This window comes from Primulina tabacum, chromosome 10, assembly GCF_025594145.1.
Source record: "Primulina tabacum isolate GXHZ01 chromosome 10, ASM2559414v2, whole genome shotgun sequence".
NCBI lineage: Eukaryota > Viridiplantae > Streptophyta > Magnoliopsida > Lamiales > Gesneriaceae > Primulina > Primulina tabacum.
Genome location: NC_134559.1, coordinates 29,673,240 through 29,688,402, shown reverse-complemented (window position 1 = coordinate 29,688,402; position 15,163 = coordinate 29,673,240). Strand labels below are relative to the sequence as shown.

At 43.4% G+C, this 15,163-nt stretch overlaps 9 non-coding genes and 7 pseudogenes across 9 annotated transcripts; all 16 read left to right on the top strand.

The window, feature by feature from the left end:
* Positions 1-215: 215 nt before the first annotated feature.
* On the top strand, positions 216-334 carry LOC142515780 (5S ribosomal RNA). Its single transcript, XR_012811606.1, has one exon. It is a non-coding gene; the product is annotated as a 5S ribosomal RNA (ribosomal RNA).
* A 660-nt stretch (positions 335-994) lies between these two features.
* On the top strand, positions 995-1,112 carry LOC142510641 (5S ribosomal RNA; annotated as a pseudogene).
* Positions 1,113-1,754: 642 nt separating this feature from the next.
* LOC142512397 (5S ribosomal RNA) lies at positions 1,755-1,873 on the top strand (annotated as a pseudogene).
* Positions 1,874-3,243: 1,370 nt separating this feature from the next.
* Positions 3,244-3,362, top strand: LOC142508956 (5S ribosomal RNA). The gene has a single exon (XR_012807151.1). It is a non-coding gene; the product is annotated as a 5S ribosomal RNA (ribosomal RNA).
* Positions 3,363-4,043: 681 nt separating this feature from the next.
* On the top strand, positions 4,044-4,162 carry LOC142507050 (5S ribosomal RNA). Its single transcript, XR_012805317.1, has one exon. It is a non-coding gene; the product is annotated as a 5S ribosomal RNA (ribosomal RNA).
* Positions 4,163-4,554: 392 nt separating this feature from the next.
* Positions 4,555-4,674, top strand: LOC142510537 (5S ribosomal RNA). Its single transcript, XR_012808644.1, has one exon. It is a non-coding gene; the product is annotated as a 5S ribosomal RNA (ribosomal RNA).
* A 476-nt stretch (positions 4,675-5,150) lies between these two features.
* On the top strand, positions 5,151-5,268 carry LOC142509883 (5S ribosomal RNA). Its single transcript, XR_012808029.1, has one exon. It is a non-coding gene; the product is annotated as a 5S ribosomal RNA (ribosomal RNA).
* Positions 5,269-5,943: 675 nt separating this feature from the next.
* Positions 5,944-6,062, top strand: LOC142509708 (5S ribosomal RNA). The gene has a single exon (XR_012807868.1). It is a non-coding gene; the product is annotated as a 5S ribosomal RNA (ribosomal RNA).
* A 673-nt stretch (positions 6,063-6,735) lies between these two features.
* On the top strand, positions 6,736-6,854 carry LOC142508819 (5S ribosomal RNA). The gene has a single exon (XR_012807022.1). It is a non-coding gene; the product is annotated as a 5S ribosomal RNA (ribosomal RNA).
* Positions 6,855-8,044: 1,190 nt separating this feature from the next.
* LOC142510776 (5S ribosomal RNA) lies at positions 8,045-8,177 on the top strand (annotated as a pseudogene).
* Positions 8,178-8,859: 682 nt separating this feature from the next.
* Positions 8,860-8,980, top strand: LOC142509231 (5S ribosomal RNA). Its single transcript, XR_012807415.1, has one exon. It is a non-coding gene; the product is annotated as a 5S ribosomal RNA (ribosomal RNA).
* Positions 8,981-9,662: 682 nt separating this feature from the next.
* Positions 9,663-9,781, top strand: LOC142513592 (5S ribosomal RNA). Its single transcript, XR_012809531.1, has one exon. It is a non-coding gene; the product is annotated as a 5S ribosomal RNA (ribosomal RNA).
* A 679-nt stretch (positions 9,782-10,460) lies between these two features.
* Positions 10,461-10,580, top strand: LOC142512484 (5S ribosomal RNA; annotated as a pseudogene).
* A 684-nt stretch (positions 10,581-11,264) lies between these two features.
* On the top strand, positions 11,265-11,383 carry LOC142512177 (5S ribosomal RNA; annotated as a pseudogene).
* A 2,500-nt stretch (positions 11,384-13,883) lies between these two features.
* Positions 13,884-14,003, top strand: LOC142510791 (5S ribosomal RNA; annotated as a pseudogene).
* Positions 14,004-14,688: 685 nt separating this feature from the next.
* On the top strand, positions 14,689-14,790 carry LOC142512913 (5S ribosomal RNA; annotated as a pseudogene).
* The last annotated feature ends 373 nt before the right edge of the window (positions 14,791-15,163 follow it).

Here is a 15,163-nt window from a genome sequence, read left to right as displayed (position 1 = left end):
TGAAAATAATTATTTTGACTGATTTAGCCATAATTTACGTAAACGGTCGTGACACGAGGACTTCTCAGGGAAGGTCACCCATCCTAGCTCTGCCATCGCGCCAGAACGCTTAACTTCATGGTTCTGATTGGGCGAGTGCAGTGCCGCGTGTTGTCCATCGCCACCCGCTCCACACATACTCGAGGGATATAAGAATAAACATCTCACTCAATGTCGGTTGCGATCGTACCAGCACTAATGCACCGGATCCCATCAGAACTCCGAAGTTAAGCATGCTTGGGCGAGAGCAATACTAGGATGGGTGACCCCCTGGGAATTCCTCGTGTTGCACCCCTTTTCGTGTTTTTCTATTTTTGATTACTTGTTGAAAGACAATTTTTTGCTCAAATCATCTGAATCTCGATCAGGACCAGATAAGACATGTGAAATCAACGTATCTCGGACACTGCCGGATTTGGAAAAAATTGTAGCCGAATTTGATTGTAAACAGACAAACGAACGAGACTCGTTACTCCGCAATGAGCTAGCGAGATTTTAGCCGAATTTCTTCTCTAAGACCCTCTAATTTTCTTATTTTTCGCTTCTGTTAAGCTTCCGTTTCCTCGAGAAATCCGCTTAGGATGTCCGAAATTCGATTCCGGTTCTATTTTATTGTATCCGAGGCATAATAATAGCTTTACATTCGCTATTTTCTTCTTCTTATTTTTTTTTTCTATTTTTTGGGAGCATTTAGCGATTTTTGTTGTCGTGAACCGGTTTTGCGCGGAATGGTATGACGCAGATTACTCCGGAGACGGTTAACTCATTAAAAAAATTTATTTTCGACTGTTTTATACATAATTTACGTAAACGGTCGCGACACGAGCACTTCCCAAGGAGGTCACCCATCAACATCATGGTTTTGATTGGGCGAGTGCAGTGCCGCGTGTTGTCCATCGCCGCCCGCTCCACACGTACTCGATGGGATATAAGAATAAACATCCCACTCAATGTCGGGTGCGATTATACCAGCACTAATGCACCGGATCCCATCAGAACTCCGAAGTTATGCGTGCTTGGGCGAGAGCAGTACTAGGATGAGTGACCCCCTGGGAAGTCCTCTGTTTCACCCCTTTTCGTGTTTTTCTATTTTTGATTACTTGTTGACAGACGATTTTCGGCTCAAATCATCTGAATCTCGATCGGGACCAGATAAGACATGTGAAATCATCGTAGCTAGGGCACTGTCGGATTTGGACAAAATTGTAGGCTAATTGGATTGTAAACGGGCAAAACAACGAGACTCATTGCTCCGCAATGAGCTGGCGAAATTTTACGCTTCTGTTAAGCTTTCGTTTCCTCGAGAAATCCGCTTAGGAAGTTTGAAATTCGATTCCGGTTCCATTTTATCGTATACGAGGCATAATTATAGCTTTACATTCGCTATTTTATTCTTCTTAATTTTTTCTATTTTTTTGGAACATTTATCGATTTTTGTTGTACTGAGCTGGTTCTATGCGGAAGGGTATGAAGCAGATTACTCCGGAGACGGTTAACTCATTAAAAACAATAATTTCGACTGTTTTATAAATAATTTACGTAAACGGTCGCGACACGAGGACTTCCCATGGAGGTCACCCATCCTAGCTCTACCATCGCGCCAGAATGCTTAACTTCATGGTTCTGATTGGGCGAGAGCAGTGCCGCATGTTGTCCATCGCCGCCCGCTCCGCACATACTCGAGGGATATAAGAATAAACATCCTACTCAGTGTCAGGTGCGATCATACCATCACTAATGCTCCGCATCCCCTCAGCACTTCGAAGTTAAGCGTGCTTGGGCGAGAGCAGTACTAGGATGGGTGACCCCCTGGATAGTCTTTGTGTTGCACTCTTTTTCGTGTTTTTCTATTTTTGATTACTTGTTGTCAGACGATTTTCGGCTCAAATCATCTGAATCTCGATCGTGACCAGATAAGACATGTGAAATCAACGTAGCTCGGGCACTACTGGATTAGTAAAATATTGTAGGCTAATTTAATTGTAAACGGGCAAACGAACGAGACTAATTACTCCGCAACGAGGTGGCGAGATTTTAGCCAAATTCTTTCTCTAAGACCCTCTAATTTGCGATTTTCCGCTTCTGTTAAGCTTCCGTTTCCTCGAGAAATCCGCTTAGGAAGTCCGAAATTCGATTCTGGTTCCATTTTATCGTATCCCAAGCATAATAATATCTTTACATTCGTTATTTTCTTATTCTTATTTTTTTTCTATTTTCTGGGAACATTTAGCGATTTTTGTTGTCATGAGCCGGTTCTGTGCGGAAGAGTATGACGCAGATTACTCAAGAGACGGTTAACTCATTAAAAACAATTATTTCTACTGTTTTAGCCATAATTTACGTAAACGGTCGCGATACGAGGACTTCCCAGGGAGGTCACTCATCCTAGCTCTGCAATCGCGCCAGAACGCTTAACTTCATGGTTCTTGTTGGGCGAGAGCAGTGCCGCGTGTTGTCCATCGCCGCCCGCTTCACTCGTACTCGAGGGATATGAGAATAAACATCCCACTCAACGTCGTGTGCGATCATACTAGCACTAATGCACCGGATCCCATCAGAACACCCCCTGGGAAGTCCTCGTGGTGCACCCTTTTTCGTGTTTTTCTATTTTTGATTACCTATTGAGAGATGATTTTCGGCTCAAATCATCTGAATCTCGATCGGGACAAGATAAGACATGTGAAATCAACGTAGCTCGGGCACTGCCGGAATTGGACAAATTTGTAGCCTAATTTGATTGTAAACGGGCAAACGAACGAGACTCATTGCGGACTGGCGAGATTTTAGCCGAATTTCATCTCTAAGACCCTCTAATTTGCGATTTTCCGCTTCTTTTAAGCTTCCGTTTCCTCGAGAAATCTGCTTAGAAAGTTCGAAATTCGACTCCGGCTCCATTTTATCGTATCTCAGGCATAATAATAGCTTTACATTCACTATTTTCCTATTCTTATTTTTTTTCTATTTTCTCGAAACATTTATCGATTTTTCTTATCGTGAGCCGGTTCTGTGCGGAAGGGTATGACGCAGATTACTCCGGAGACGGTTAACTCATTAAAAACAATTATTTCGACTGTTTTAGCCATAATTTACGTAAACGGTCGCGACGCGAGGACTTTTTAGAGAGGTCACCCATCCTACCTCTGCCATCGCCGCCCGCTACACACGTACTCGAGGGATATAAGAATAAACAACCCACTCAATGTCGGGTGCGATAATACCAGCACTAATGCATCGGATCCCATTAGAACTTCGAAGTTAAGCATGCTTGGGCGAGACCAGTACTAGGATGGGCGACCCCTTGGGAAGTCATCGTGTTGCACCCCTTTTTGTTTTTTTCTATTTTTGATTACTTGTTGACAGACGATTTCCAGGCTCAAATCATCTGAATCTCGATCGGAACAAGATAAGACATGTGAAATCAACGTGGCTCGGGCGCTGCCGGATTTGGACAAAATTGTAGGCTAATTTGATTGTAAACGGGCAAACGAACGAGACTCATTACTCTCCAATGAGCTGGCGAGATTTTAGCCGAATTTCTTCTTTAAGACCCTCTAATTTGCGATTTTCCGCTTCTGTTAAACTTTCGTTTCCTCGAGAATCCGCTTAGAAAGTCCGAAATTCGATTCCGGTTCCATTTTATCGTATCTCAGCCATAATAATAGCTTTACATTCGCTATTTTCTTATTCTTATTTTTTTTCTATTTTCTGAGAACATTTTGCGATTTTTGTTGTCGTGAGCCGGTTCAGTGCGGAAGCGTATGACGCAGATTACTCCGTAGATGGTTAACTCATTAAAAACAAATATTTCGACTGTTTTAGCCATAATTTAAGTAAACGGTCGCGACACGAGGACTTCTTGGTAGGTCACCCATCCTAGATCTGCAATCGCGCCAGAACGCTTAACTTCATGGTTCTGTTGGGCGAGAGCAGTGCCGCGTGTTGTTCATTGCCGCCCCCTCCACACGTACTCGAGGGATATAAGAATAAACATCCCACTCAATGTCGAGTGCGATCATACCAGCACTAATGCACCGGATCCCATCAGAACTCCGAAGTTAAGCGTGATTGGGCGATAGCAGTACTAGGATGGGTTACCCCCTTGGAAGTCCTCGTGTTGCACCCCTTTTCGTGTTTTTCTATTTTTGATTACTTGTTGACAGACGATTTTCGGCTCAAATCATCTGAATCACGATCCGGACCAGATAAAACATGTGAAATCAACGTAGCTCGGGCACTGCCGGATTTGGACAAAATTGTAGCCTAATTTGATTGTAAACGGGCAAACGAACGAGACTACTTAACTCATTAAAAAATATTATTTCGACTGTTTTAGCCATAATTTACGTAAACGGTCGCGACACGAGGACTTCCCAGGTGGTCCATCCTCGCTCTTGCATCGCGCCAGAATGCTTAACTTCATGGTTCTGATTGGGCGAGAGCAGTGCCGCGTGTTGTCCATCGCCTCCAGCTCCACACGTACTCGAGGGATATAAGAATAAACATCCCCACAATATCGGGTGCGATCATACCAGCACTAATGCACCAGATCCCATCAGAACTCCGAAGTTGAGGGTGCTTGGACGAGAGCAGTACTAGGATGGGTGACCCCCTGGGAAGTCCTCGAGATTTTAGCCGAATTCCTTCTCTAATACCCTCTAATTTGCGATTTTCTGCTTCTGTTAAACTTTCGTTTCCTCGAGAAATCCGCTTAGGAAGTCCGAAATTCAATTCCGATTCCATTTTATCGTATCCCAAGCATAATAATAGCTATACATTCGCTATTTTATTATTCTTATTTTTTTTCTATTTTCTGGGAACATTTAACGATTTTTGTTGTCGTGAGCCGGTTCTGTGCGGAAGGGTATGACGCATGATTACTCCGGAGACGGTTAACTCATTAAAAACAATTATTTCTACTGTTTTAGCCATAATTTACGTAAACGGTCGCGACACGAGGACTTCCTAGGGAGGTCACCCATCCTAGCTCTGCAATCGCGCCAGAACCCTTAACTTCATGGTTCTGTTGGGCGAGAGCAGTGCTGCGTGTTGTCCATCGTCGCCCGCTCCACTCGTACTCGAGGGATATAAGAATGAACATCCCACTCAATGTCGGGTGCGATCATACCAGCACTAATGCATCGGATCCCGTCAGAAATCAGAAGTTAAGCGTGCTTGGGCGAGAGCAGTACTAGGATGGGTGACCCCCTTGGAAGTTCTCGGTTGCACCCCTTTTCGTGTTTTTCTATTTTTGATTACCTGTTTACAGACGATTTTCGGCTCAAATCATCTAAATCTCGATCTGGACCAGATAAGACATGTGAAATCAACGTAGCTCGGGCACTGCCCGATTTGGACAAAATTGTAGCCTAATTTTATTGTAAACGGGCAAACGAACGAGACTCATTGCGGACTGGCGAGATTTTAGCCGAATTTCTTCTCTAAGACACTCTAATTTGCGATTTTCCGCTTCTGTTAAGCTTCCGTTTCCTCGAGAAATCTGCTTAGGAAGTCCGAAATTCGATTCCGGTTCCATTTTATCGTATCGTAGGCATAATAATAGCTTTACATTCGCTATTTTCTTATTCTTATTTTTTTTTCTATTTTCTGGGAACATTTAGCGATTTTTATTGTCGTGAGCCGGTTCTGTGCGGAAGGTTATGATGCAGATTACTCCGGAGATGGTTAACTCATTATAAAAAATTATTTCGACTGTTTTAGCTATAATTTACGTAAACGGTCGCGACACAAGGACTTCCCAGGGAGGTCACCCGCCCTAGCTCCGCAATCGCGCCAGAACGCTTAACTTCATGGTTCTGTTGGGGGAGAGCAGTGCCGCGTGTTGTCTATCGCCGCCCGCTCCACTCGTACTCGAGGGATATAAGAATAAAAATCCCACTCAATGTCGGGTGTTCTAAAACCAACACTAATGCACCGGATCCCATCAGAACTCAGAAGTTAAGCGTGCTTGGGCGAGAGCAGTACTAGGATGGGTCACCCCCTGGGAAGTCCTCGTGTTGCACCCTTTTTCGTGTTTTTCTATTTTTGATTACTTAAAGACAGACGATTTTCGGCTCAAATCATTTGAATCTAGATCTGGACAATATAAAACATGTGAAATAAACGTAGCTCGGGCATTGTCGGATTTGGAAAATATTGTAGGCTAATTTGATTGTAAACGGGCAAACGAACGATATTTATTACCCCGCAACGAGGTGGCGAGATTTTAGCCGAATTCCTTCTCTAAGACCCTTTAATTTGCGATTTTCCGCTTCTGTTAAGCTTCCGTTTCCTCGAGAAATCCGCTTAGGAAGTCCAAAATTCGATTCTGGTTCCATTTTATCGTATCCCAGACACAATAATAGCTTTACATTCGCTATTTTCTTCTTTTTTTTCTATTTTCTGGGAACATTTAGCGATTTTTGTTGTCGTGAGCCAGTTCTGTGCGGAAGGGTATGACGAAGATTACTCCGGAGATGGTTAACTCATTAAAAACAATTATTTCGACTGTTTTAGCCATAATATACGTAAATGGTCGCGACACGAGGACTTCCCAGGAGGTCCATCCTCGCTCTGCCATCGCGCCAGAATGCTTAACTTCATGGTTCTGATTGGGCGAGAGCAGTTCCGCGTGTTGTCCATCCCCGCCAGCTCCACACGTACTCGAGGGATATAAGAATAAACATCCCACTCAATGTCGGGTGCGATCATACCAACACTAATGCATCGGATCCCATCAGAACTCCGAAGTTCAGCGTGCTTGGACGAGAGCAGTACTAGGATGGGTGACCCTCTGGGAAGTCCTCGTGTTGAACCCCTTTTCGTGTTTTTCTATTTTTGATTACTTCTTGACAGACTATTTTCAGATCAAATCATCTGAATCTCGATTGTGACCAGAAAAGACATGTGAAATTAACGCAGCTCGGGCACTACTTTATTTGGACAAAATTGTAGGCTAGTTTGACTGTAAACGGGCATACGAACGAGACTCGTTGCTCCGCAATGAGCTGGAAAGATTTTAACCGAATTCCTTCTCTAAGACCCTTTAATTAGCGATTTTCCGCTTCTGTTAAACTTCCGTTTCCTCGAGAAATCCGTTAAGGAAGTGCGAAATTCGATTCCGATTCCATTTTATCGTATCCCAAGCGTAATAATAGCTTTACATTCGCTATTTTCTTATTCTTATCTTTTTCTATTTTCTCGGAACATTTAGCGATTTTTATTGTCGTGAGTCGGTTATGTGCGGAAGGGTATGACGCAGATTACTCCGGAGATGGTAAACTCATTATAAACAATTACTTCTACTGTTTTAGCCATAATTTACGTAAACGGTCGCGACACGAGAACTTCCCAGGGAGGTCACCCACCCTACCTCTGCAATCGCGCCAGAACGCTTAACTTCATGGTTCTGTTGGGCGAGAGCAGTGCCGCGTGTTGTCTATCGCCGCCCGCTCCACTCGTACTCGAGGGATGTAAACGGTCAAACGAACAAGACTCATTCCTCCGCAATGAGCTGGCGAGATTTTAGCCGAATTATTTCTCTAAGACACTCTAATTTGCGATTTTCCGCTTCTGTTAAGCTTCCGTTTCCTCGATAAATCCGCTTAGGAAGACCAAAATTCGATTCAGGTTCCATTTTATCGTATCTCAGGCATAATAATAGCTTTACATTCACTATTTTCTTCTTCTTATTTTTTTTTCTATTTTCTGGGAACATTTAGCGATTTTTGTGGTCGTGAGCCGGTTCTGTGCGGAAGGGTATGACACAGATTACTCCGGAGACGGTTAACTCATTAAAAACAATTATTTCGACTGTTTTAGCTATAATTTACGTAAACGGTCGTGACACGAGGACTTCCCAGAGAGGTCACCCATCCTAGCTCTGCCATCTCGCCAGAACGCTTAACTTCATGGTTCTGATTGGGCGAGAGCAGTGCTGCGTGATGTCCATCGCCGCCCGCTCCACACTTACTCGAGGGATATAAGAATAAACATTCCACTCAATGTCGGGTGCGATCATACAAGCACTAATGCATCGAATTCCATCAGAACTGCGAAGTTAAGCGTGCTTGGGCAAGAGTGCTTGGGCGAGAGTAGTACTAGAATGGGTGACCCCCTGGGAAGTCCTCGTGTTGCACTCCTTTTCGTGTTTTTATATTTTTGATTATTTGTTCACAGAAGATTTTCGGCTCAAATCATCTGAATCTCGATCGGGACCAGATAAGACATGTGAAATCGACGTAGCTCGGGCACTGCCGGATTTGGACAAAATTGCAGCCTAATTTGATTGTAAACGGGCAAACGAACGAGACTCATTACTCCGCAATGAGCTGGCGAGATTTTTCCGAATTCCTTCTCTAAAACCCTCTAATTTGCTATTTACCGCATATTTTAAGCTTCCGTTTCCTCGAGAAATCCGCTTAGGAAGTCCTAAATTCGATTCCGATTCCATTTTATCGTATCCCAGGCATAATAATATCTTTTCATTCGCTATTTTCTTCTTCTAATTTTTTTTCTATTTTCTGGGAACATTTAGCGATTTTTGTGGTCGTGAGTCGGTTCTGTGCGAAAGGGTATGACGCAGATTACTCCGGAGACGGTTAACTCATTAAAAACAATTATTTCGACTATTTTAGCTATAATTTACGTAAACGGTCGCGACACGAGGACTTTCCAGGGAGGTGACCCATCCTAGCTCTGCCATCTCGCCGGAACGCTTAACTTCATAGTTCTGATTGGGCGAGAGCAGTGCCGCGTGTTGTCCATCGCCGCTCGCGCCACACGTACTCGAGGGATATAAAAATTAACATCCCACTCAATGTCGGTTGCGATCATACCAGTACTAATACACTGGATCCAATCAGAACTCCAAAGTTAAGCGTGCTTGGGCGAGAGCAGTACTAGGATGGGTTTCCCCCACTGGGAAGTCCTCGTGTTGCACCCCTTTTCGTGTTTTTCTATTTTTGATTACTTGTTGAAAGACGATTTTTGGCTCAAATCATCTGAATCACGATCGGACCAGAAAAGACATGTGAAAACAACGTAACTCGGGCACTGCCGGATTTGGACAAAATAGTAGCCTAGTTTGATTGTAAACGGGCAAACGAACGAGACTCATTACTCTGTAATGAGCTGGCGAAATTTTAGCCTAATTCCTTCTCTAAGACCCTTTAATTTGCGATTTTCCGCTTCTGTTAAGCTTTTGTTTCCTCAAGAAATCCGCTTAGGAAGTCCGAAATTCGATTTCGTTCCATTTTATCATATCCCAGGCATAATAATAGCTTTACATTCGCTATTTTCTTCTTCTTATTTTTTTTTCTATTTTCTGGGAACATTTAGCGATTTTTGTTGTCGTTATCCGGTTCTGTGCGGAAGGGTATGATGCAGATTACTCCGGAGACGGTTAACTCATTAAAAACAATTATTTCGATTGTTTTATCCATAATTTACGTAATGGGTCGCGACACGAGGACTTCCCAGGGAGGTCACCCATCCTAGCTCTGTCATCGCGCCAGAACGCTTAACTTCATGGTTCTGATTCGGCGAGATCAGTGCAGCGTGTTGTCCATCGCCGCCCGCTTTACAAGTACTCGAGGGATATAAAATTAAATATCCCACTTAATGTCGGGTGCGATCATACCAGCACTAATGCACCGGATCCCATCAGAACTCCGAAGTTAAGCGTACTTGGGCGAGAGCAGTACTAGGATGGTTGACCCCCTGGGAAGAACTCGTGTTGCACCCCTTTTCGTGTTTTTCTATTTTTAATTACTTGTTGACAGATGATTTTCGGCTCAAATCATCTGAATTTCGATCAGGACAATATAAGACATGTGAAATCAACATAGCTCGGACACTGCCGGATTTGGAAAAAATTGTAGCCTAATTCTATTGTAAACGGGCAAATGAACGAGACTTATTACTTCGCAATGAGCTGGCGAGATTTTAGCCGAATTCCTTCTCTAAGACCCTATAATTTGCGATTTTCCGCTTCGGTTAAGCTTTCGTTTCTCCGATAAATCCGCTTAGGAAGTTCGAAATTCGATTTCGATTCCATTTTATTGTATCCCAGGCATAATAATAGTTTCACATTCGCTATTTTATTCTACTTTTTTTTTATTTTCTGGAAACATTTAGCGATTTTTGTTGTCATGAGCCTGTTCTGTTTGGAAGGGTATGACATAGATTACTCCGGAGAGGGTTAACTCATTAAAAACAATTATTTCGACAGTTTTAGCCATAATTTACGTAAACGGTCGCGACACGAGGACTTCCCAGGGAGGTCACCCATCCTCGCTCTGCTATCGCCCATGAACGCTTAACTTCATGGTTCTTATTAGGCGAGACCAGTGCCGTGTGTTGTCCATCGCAGCCCGCTCCACACGTACTCGAGGGATATAAGAATAAACATCCCACTCAATGTCGGGTGCGATCATACCAGCACTAATGCACCCGGATCCCATCAGAACTCTGAAGTTAAGCTTGGTTGGGTAAACCCAGTACTTGGATGGGTGACCGCCTAAAAAGTCCTTGTGTTGCATCCCTTTTCGTGTTTTTCTATTTTTGATTACTTGTTGACAGACGATTTTTGGCTCAAATCATCTGAATCTCCATCGGGACAAGATAAGACATGTGAAATCAACGTAGCTCGGGCACTACCGGATTTGGACAAAATTGCAGCCTAATTAGATTGTAAACGGGCAAACGAACGAGACTCATTACTCCGCAATGAGCCTGCGAGATTTTAGCCAAATTCCTTCTCTAAGACCCTCTAATTTGCGATTTTCCGCTTTTGTTAAGCTTCTGTTTCCTCGAGAAATCCGCTTAGGAAGTCCTAAATTCGATTCCGGTTCCATTTTATCGTATCCCAGGCATAATAATAGCTTTACATTCGCTATTTTCTTCTTCTTATTTTTTTTTCTATTTTCTGGAAACATTTAGAGATTTTTGTTGTCGTGAGCCGGTTCTGTGCGGAATGGAATGACGGAGATTACTCCGGAGACGGTTAACTAATTAAAAACAATTATTTCGACTGTTTTAGCTATAATTTATGTAAACGGTCGCGACACGAGGACTTCCCAGGGAGGTCACTCATCCTAGCTCTGCCATCTCGCCAGAACGCTTAACTTCATGGTTCTGATTAGGCGAGAGCAGTGCCGCATGTTGTCCATTGCCGCTCGCGCCACACGTACTCGAGGGATATAGGAATAAACATCCCACTCAATGTCGGTTGCGATCATACCAGTACTAATGCATTGGATCGAGTCAGAACTCCGAAGTTAAGCGTGTTTGGGCGAGAGCAGTACTAGGATGGGTGACTACCTGGGAAGTCCTCGTGTTTGGACCCTTTTCGTGTTTTTCTATTCTTGATTACTTGTTAACAGACGATTTTCGGCTCAAATCATCTGAATCACGATCGGGACCAGATAAGACATGTGAAATCAACGTAACTCGGGCTCTGCCAGATTTGGACAAAATTGTAGCCTAATTAGATTTTAAACGGGCACACGAACGAGACTCATTACTCCGCAATGAGTTGGCAAGATTTTAGCCGAATTGCTTCTCTAACACCCTCTAATATGCGATTTTCCGCTTCTGTTAAGCTTCCGTTTCCTCGAGTAATCCGCTTAGGAAGTCCGAAATTCGATTCCGGTTCCATTTTATTTTATCCCAGGCATAATAATAACTTTAAATTCGCTATTTTTTTTTCCTATTTTTTTTTCTATTTTTTGGGAACATTTAGCGATTTTTGTTGTCGTGAGCCGGTTCTGTGCGGAAGGGTATGATGCAGATTACTCCGGAGACGGTTAACTTATTAAAAACAATTAGTTCGATTGTTTTATCCATAATTTACGTAAACGATCGCGACACGAGGACTTCCCAGGGAGGTCACCCATCCTAGCTCTACCATCGCGCCAGAACGCTTAACTTCATGGTTCTGATTGGGCGAGAGCAGTGCTATAATGATCATAGGTCATTAGGCTGAACCAACAAAGGCCTCGGCCCATACTTACGCACCACTACTTGTCATGGGTCGTTAGGATGGTCCAACATGGGCCGATGCCTTTGTTGGTTCAGCCTAATGGCCCATGATCGTTACAAAAAAAGCGCTTTTTTTTGTAACGATCATGGGCCATTAGGCTGAACCAACAAAGGCCTCGGCCCATACCCACGCACCACTACAGGTCATGGGTCGTTAGGATGGTCCAGCATGGGCCTCGGCCCATGCCAATGCACCGTCACTCTTAGAATATCGCACCCCTGGTAAGTGGTTTCTTTCGCCTTCCCCAACACTTGAACCCAGGACCTCCAGGCTTACGTACCTAGATTCCTAAGTGTTGGTACCAGTTGAGAATTTAGTCTTTTTATATTATTTTAGCCCTTATGAACCACGACTCAACCCCCGTGAACCATTTTTCAATTTTCCCAAGTTTTAAAAACCCTAATGACCCAAAATCTTCGACCCCGAGCCATCTCTTGATTTTCACGAGTTACCCCCGAACCATGTTGATCCAAAACTTGACCAACATCCTAAAGTACGCTACTGGACCCAAAGATCCCACGGAAAACACCCCAAACCAAAAAACAAGCTCCATACTCCTCTACCAAAAGATGGCCGAGAAATCCTTGTTGGACAAGGACTCTTGATCAAGCTTTCCTGCATCTACCAACGAACCCAGCCACTGAACCAACCTGTTGTGCACCCCCTAAGGACCCTAAGGACTCGACCTGACCCAGCCCAAGCCCCCTGGACCATGCCCACCATCCTGCAACAAGCCCAGAACCCTGCACGCAATTCCCCTTGATTCTCCGGTGGGAGTCATAGCTTGCTAGGACTCCTTCCCAGCCCTTGAGCGCAAGTCCTAGCATGGCTAGGACTCTATCCCTAACTCACCCACGACCTTGGCTGACCCCTGGAACCAGCCAAGCAAGCCCTAGCCCCTGCAACAATAAAACCGAACCCCTTTGCTCCATGACAGCAAGTTGCTGCACAGCTTGTGTTATATTGCATGTGTGATGTTAAGGTGATTATCTAGGACTCTAAATCCCGCGTAAAATCATGCCTAAACATAGCCTATATCATGGCAGCCCGTATATACATGTAAACGACAAAAGTTTGAATCAAAATCATGCTTGGAATTTCATGGATTGCATAAAAACGAAAATAATTCAAAGTGTCACTTGTTTCCCAAAATTTTCATGCATAAAAATATAATATGATGTGATGATAGTTTGAAGGGAAGAATAGGTGTGCCTATGCGTAATTTACGCACGAAAAACCGTTGACGATGACGAATAATGGAGCAAGAACCTTGGCTAAGACTTTCCCTTGGCAATGCTCGAAAGTTTGCCTCAATTTTTAAGCATGTGTGTGCCGTGTAATCTAGGTATTTTGAGAAGAGTGGCCGTGTGCTTTTGAAAGAATCGTAGGGTTATGGGAAAGGTTTACATATTATATACTTAATTAAACACTAACAAGGCTTTAGGCCTAATAAGCCCCTAATTAAGCCAATTAGTCTTTAATTAGAATTAATTAAAATATTAGTAATGTTTTGGTAAAAATAGTTTGGGAATTAAATAGCCAGATTGCCAAAAAGTTCGTATTTTTTTATTGAAAAACCCACACGGATAAAATTTACGTTCCGGCATATAAAATCAACATGCAAGTATTGAAATTTAAGGGACCAAAATGCAATATTTCGAAAGATTTGGGACCTAAGGGCAATTTACGAACGTTTAAGGGCTGAATAAGAATTTACGAAATAATATAAGGATTTATTTGTTGTCCATCGCCGCCCGCGCCACACGCACTTGAGGGATATAAGAATAAACATCCACTCAATGTCGGATGCGATCATACCAGCACTAATGTACCGGATATCATCAGAACTCCGAAAGTTAAGCGTGCTTGGGCCAGAGCAATACTAGGATGGGTGACCCCCTGGGAAATCCTCGTGTTGCACCCTTTTTCGTATTTTTCTATTTTTGATTACTTGTTGACAGACGATTTTCGGCTCAAATCATCTGAATTTCGATCGGGACCAGATAAGACATGTGAAATCAACGTAGCTCGGGCACTGCCGGATTTGGACAAAATTGTAGGCTAATTTGATTGTAAACGGGCAAACGGACGAGACTCATTGCTCCGCAATGAGCTGGCGAGATTTTAGCCGAATTCCTTCTTTAAGACCCTCTAATTTGCGATTTTCCGCTTCTGTTAAGCTTCCGTTTCCTCGAGAAATCCGCTTAGGAAGTCCGAAATTGGATTCCATTCCATTTTATCGTATCTCAGGCATAATAATAGCTTTACATTCGCTATTTTTTTCTTCTTATTTTTTTTTTTCTATTTTCTGGGAACATTTAGCGATTTTTGTTGTCGTGAGCCGGTTCTGTGCGGAAGGGTATGACGCAGATTACTCCGGAGATGGTTAAATCATTAAAAATAAATATTTCGACTGTTTTTTCCAATATTTACATAAACGGTCGCGACACGAGGACTTCTCAGGGAGGTCACCCATCCTAGCTCTGCCATCGCGCCAGAACGCTTAACTTCATGGTTCTGATTGGGCGAGAGCAGTGCCGCTTGTTGTCCATCGCCGCCTGCTCCACACGTACTCGAGGGATATAAGAATAAACATCCAACACAATGTCGGGTGCGATCATACCAGCACTAATGCACCGGATCCCATCAGAACTCCGGAGTTAAGCGTGCTAGGATGGGTGACCGCCTGGGAAGTCCTCGTGTTGCACCCCTTTTCGTGTTTTTCTATTTTTTATTACTTGTTGACAGATGATTTTCGGCTCAAATCATCTGAATCACGATCGGGACCAGATAAGACATGTGAAATCAACGTAGCTCGGGCACTGCCGGATTTGGACAAAATTGAAGCCTAATTTAATTGTAAACGGGAAAACGAACGAGACTCATTACTCGGCAATGAGCTGGCTAGATTTTAGCCGAATTTCTTCTTTAAGACCCTCTAATTTGCGATTTTCTGCTTCTGTTAACCTTCCGTTTCCTCGAGAAATCCGCTTAGAAAGTCCGAAATTCGATTCCGGTTCCATTTTATCGTATCCCAGGTATAATAATAGCTTTACATTCGCTATTTTCTTCTTCTTATTTTTT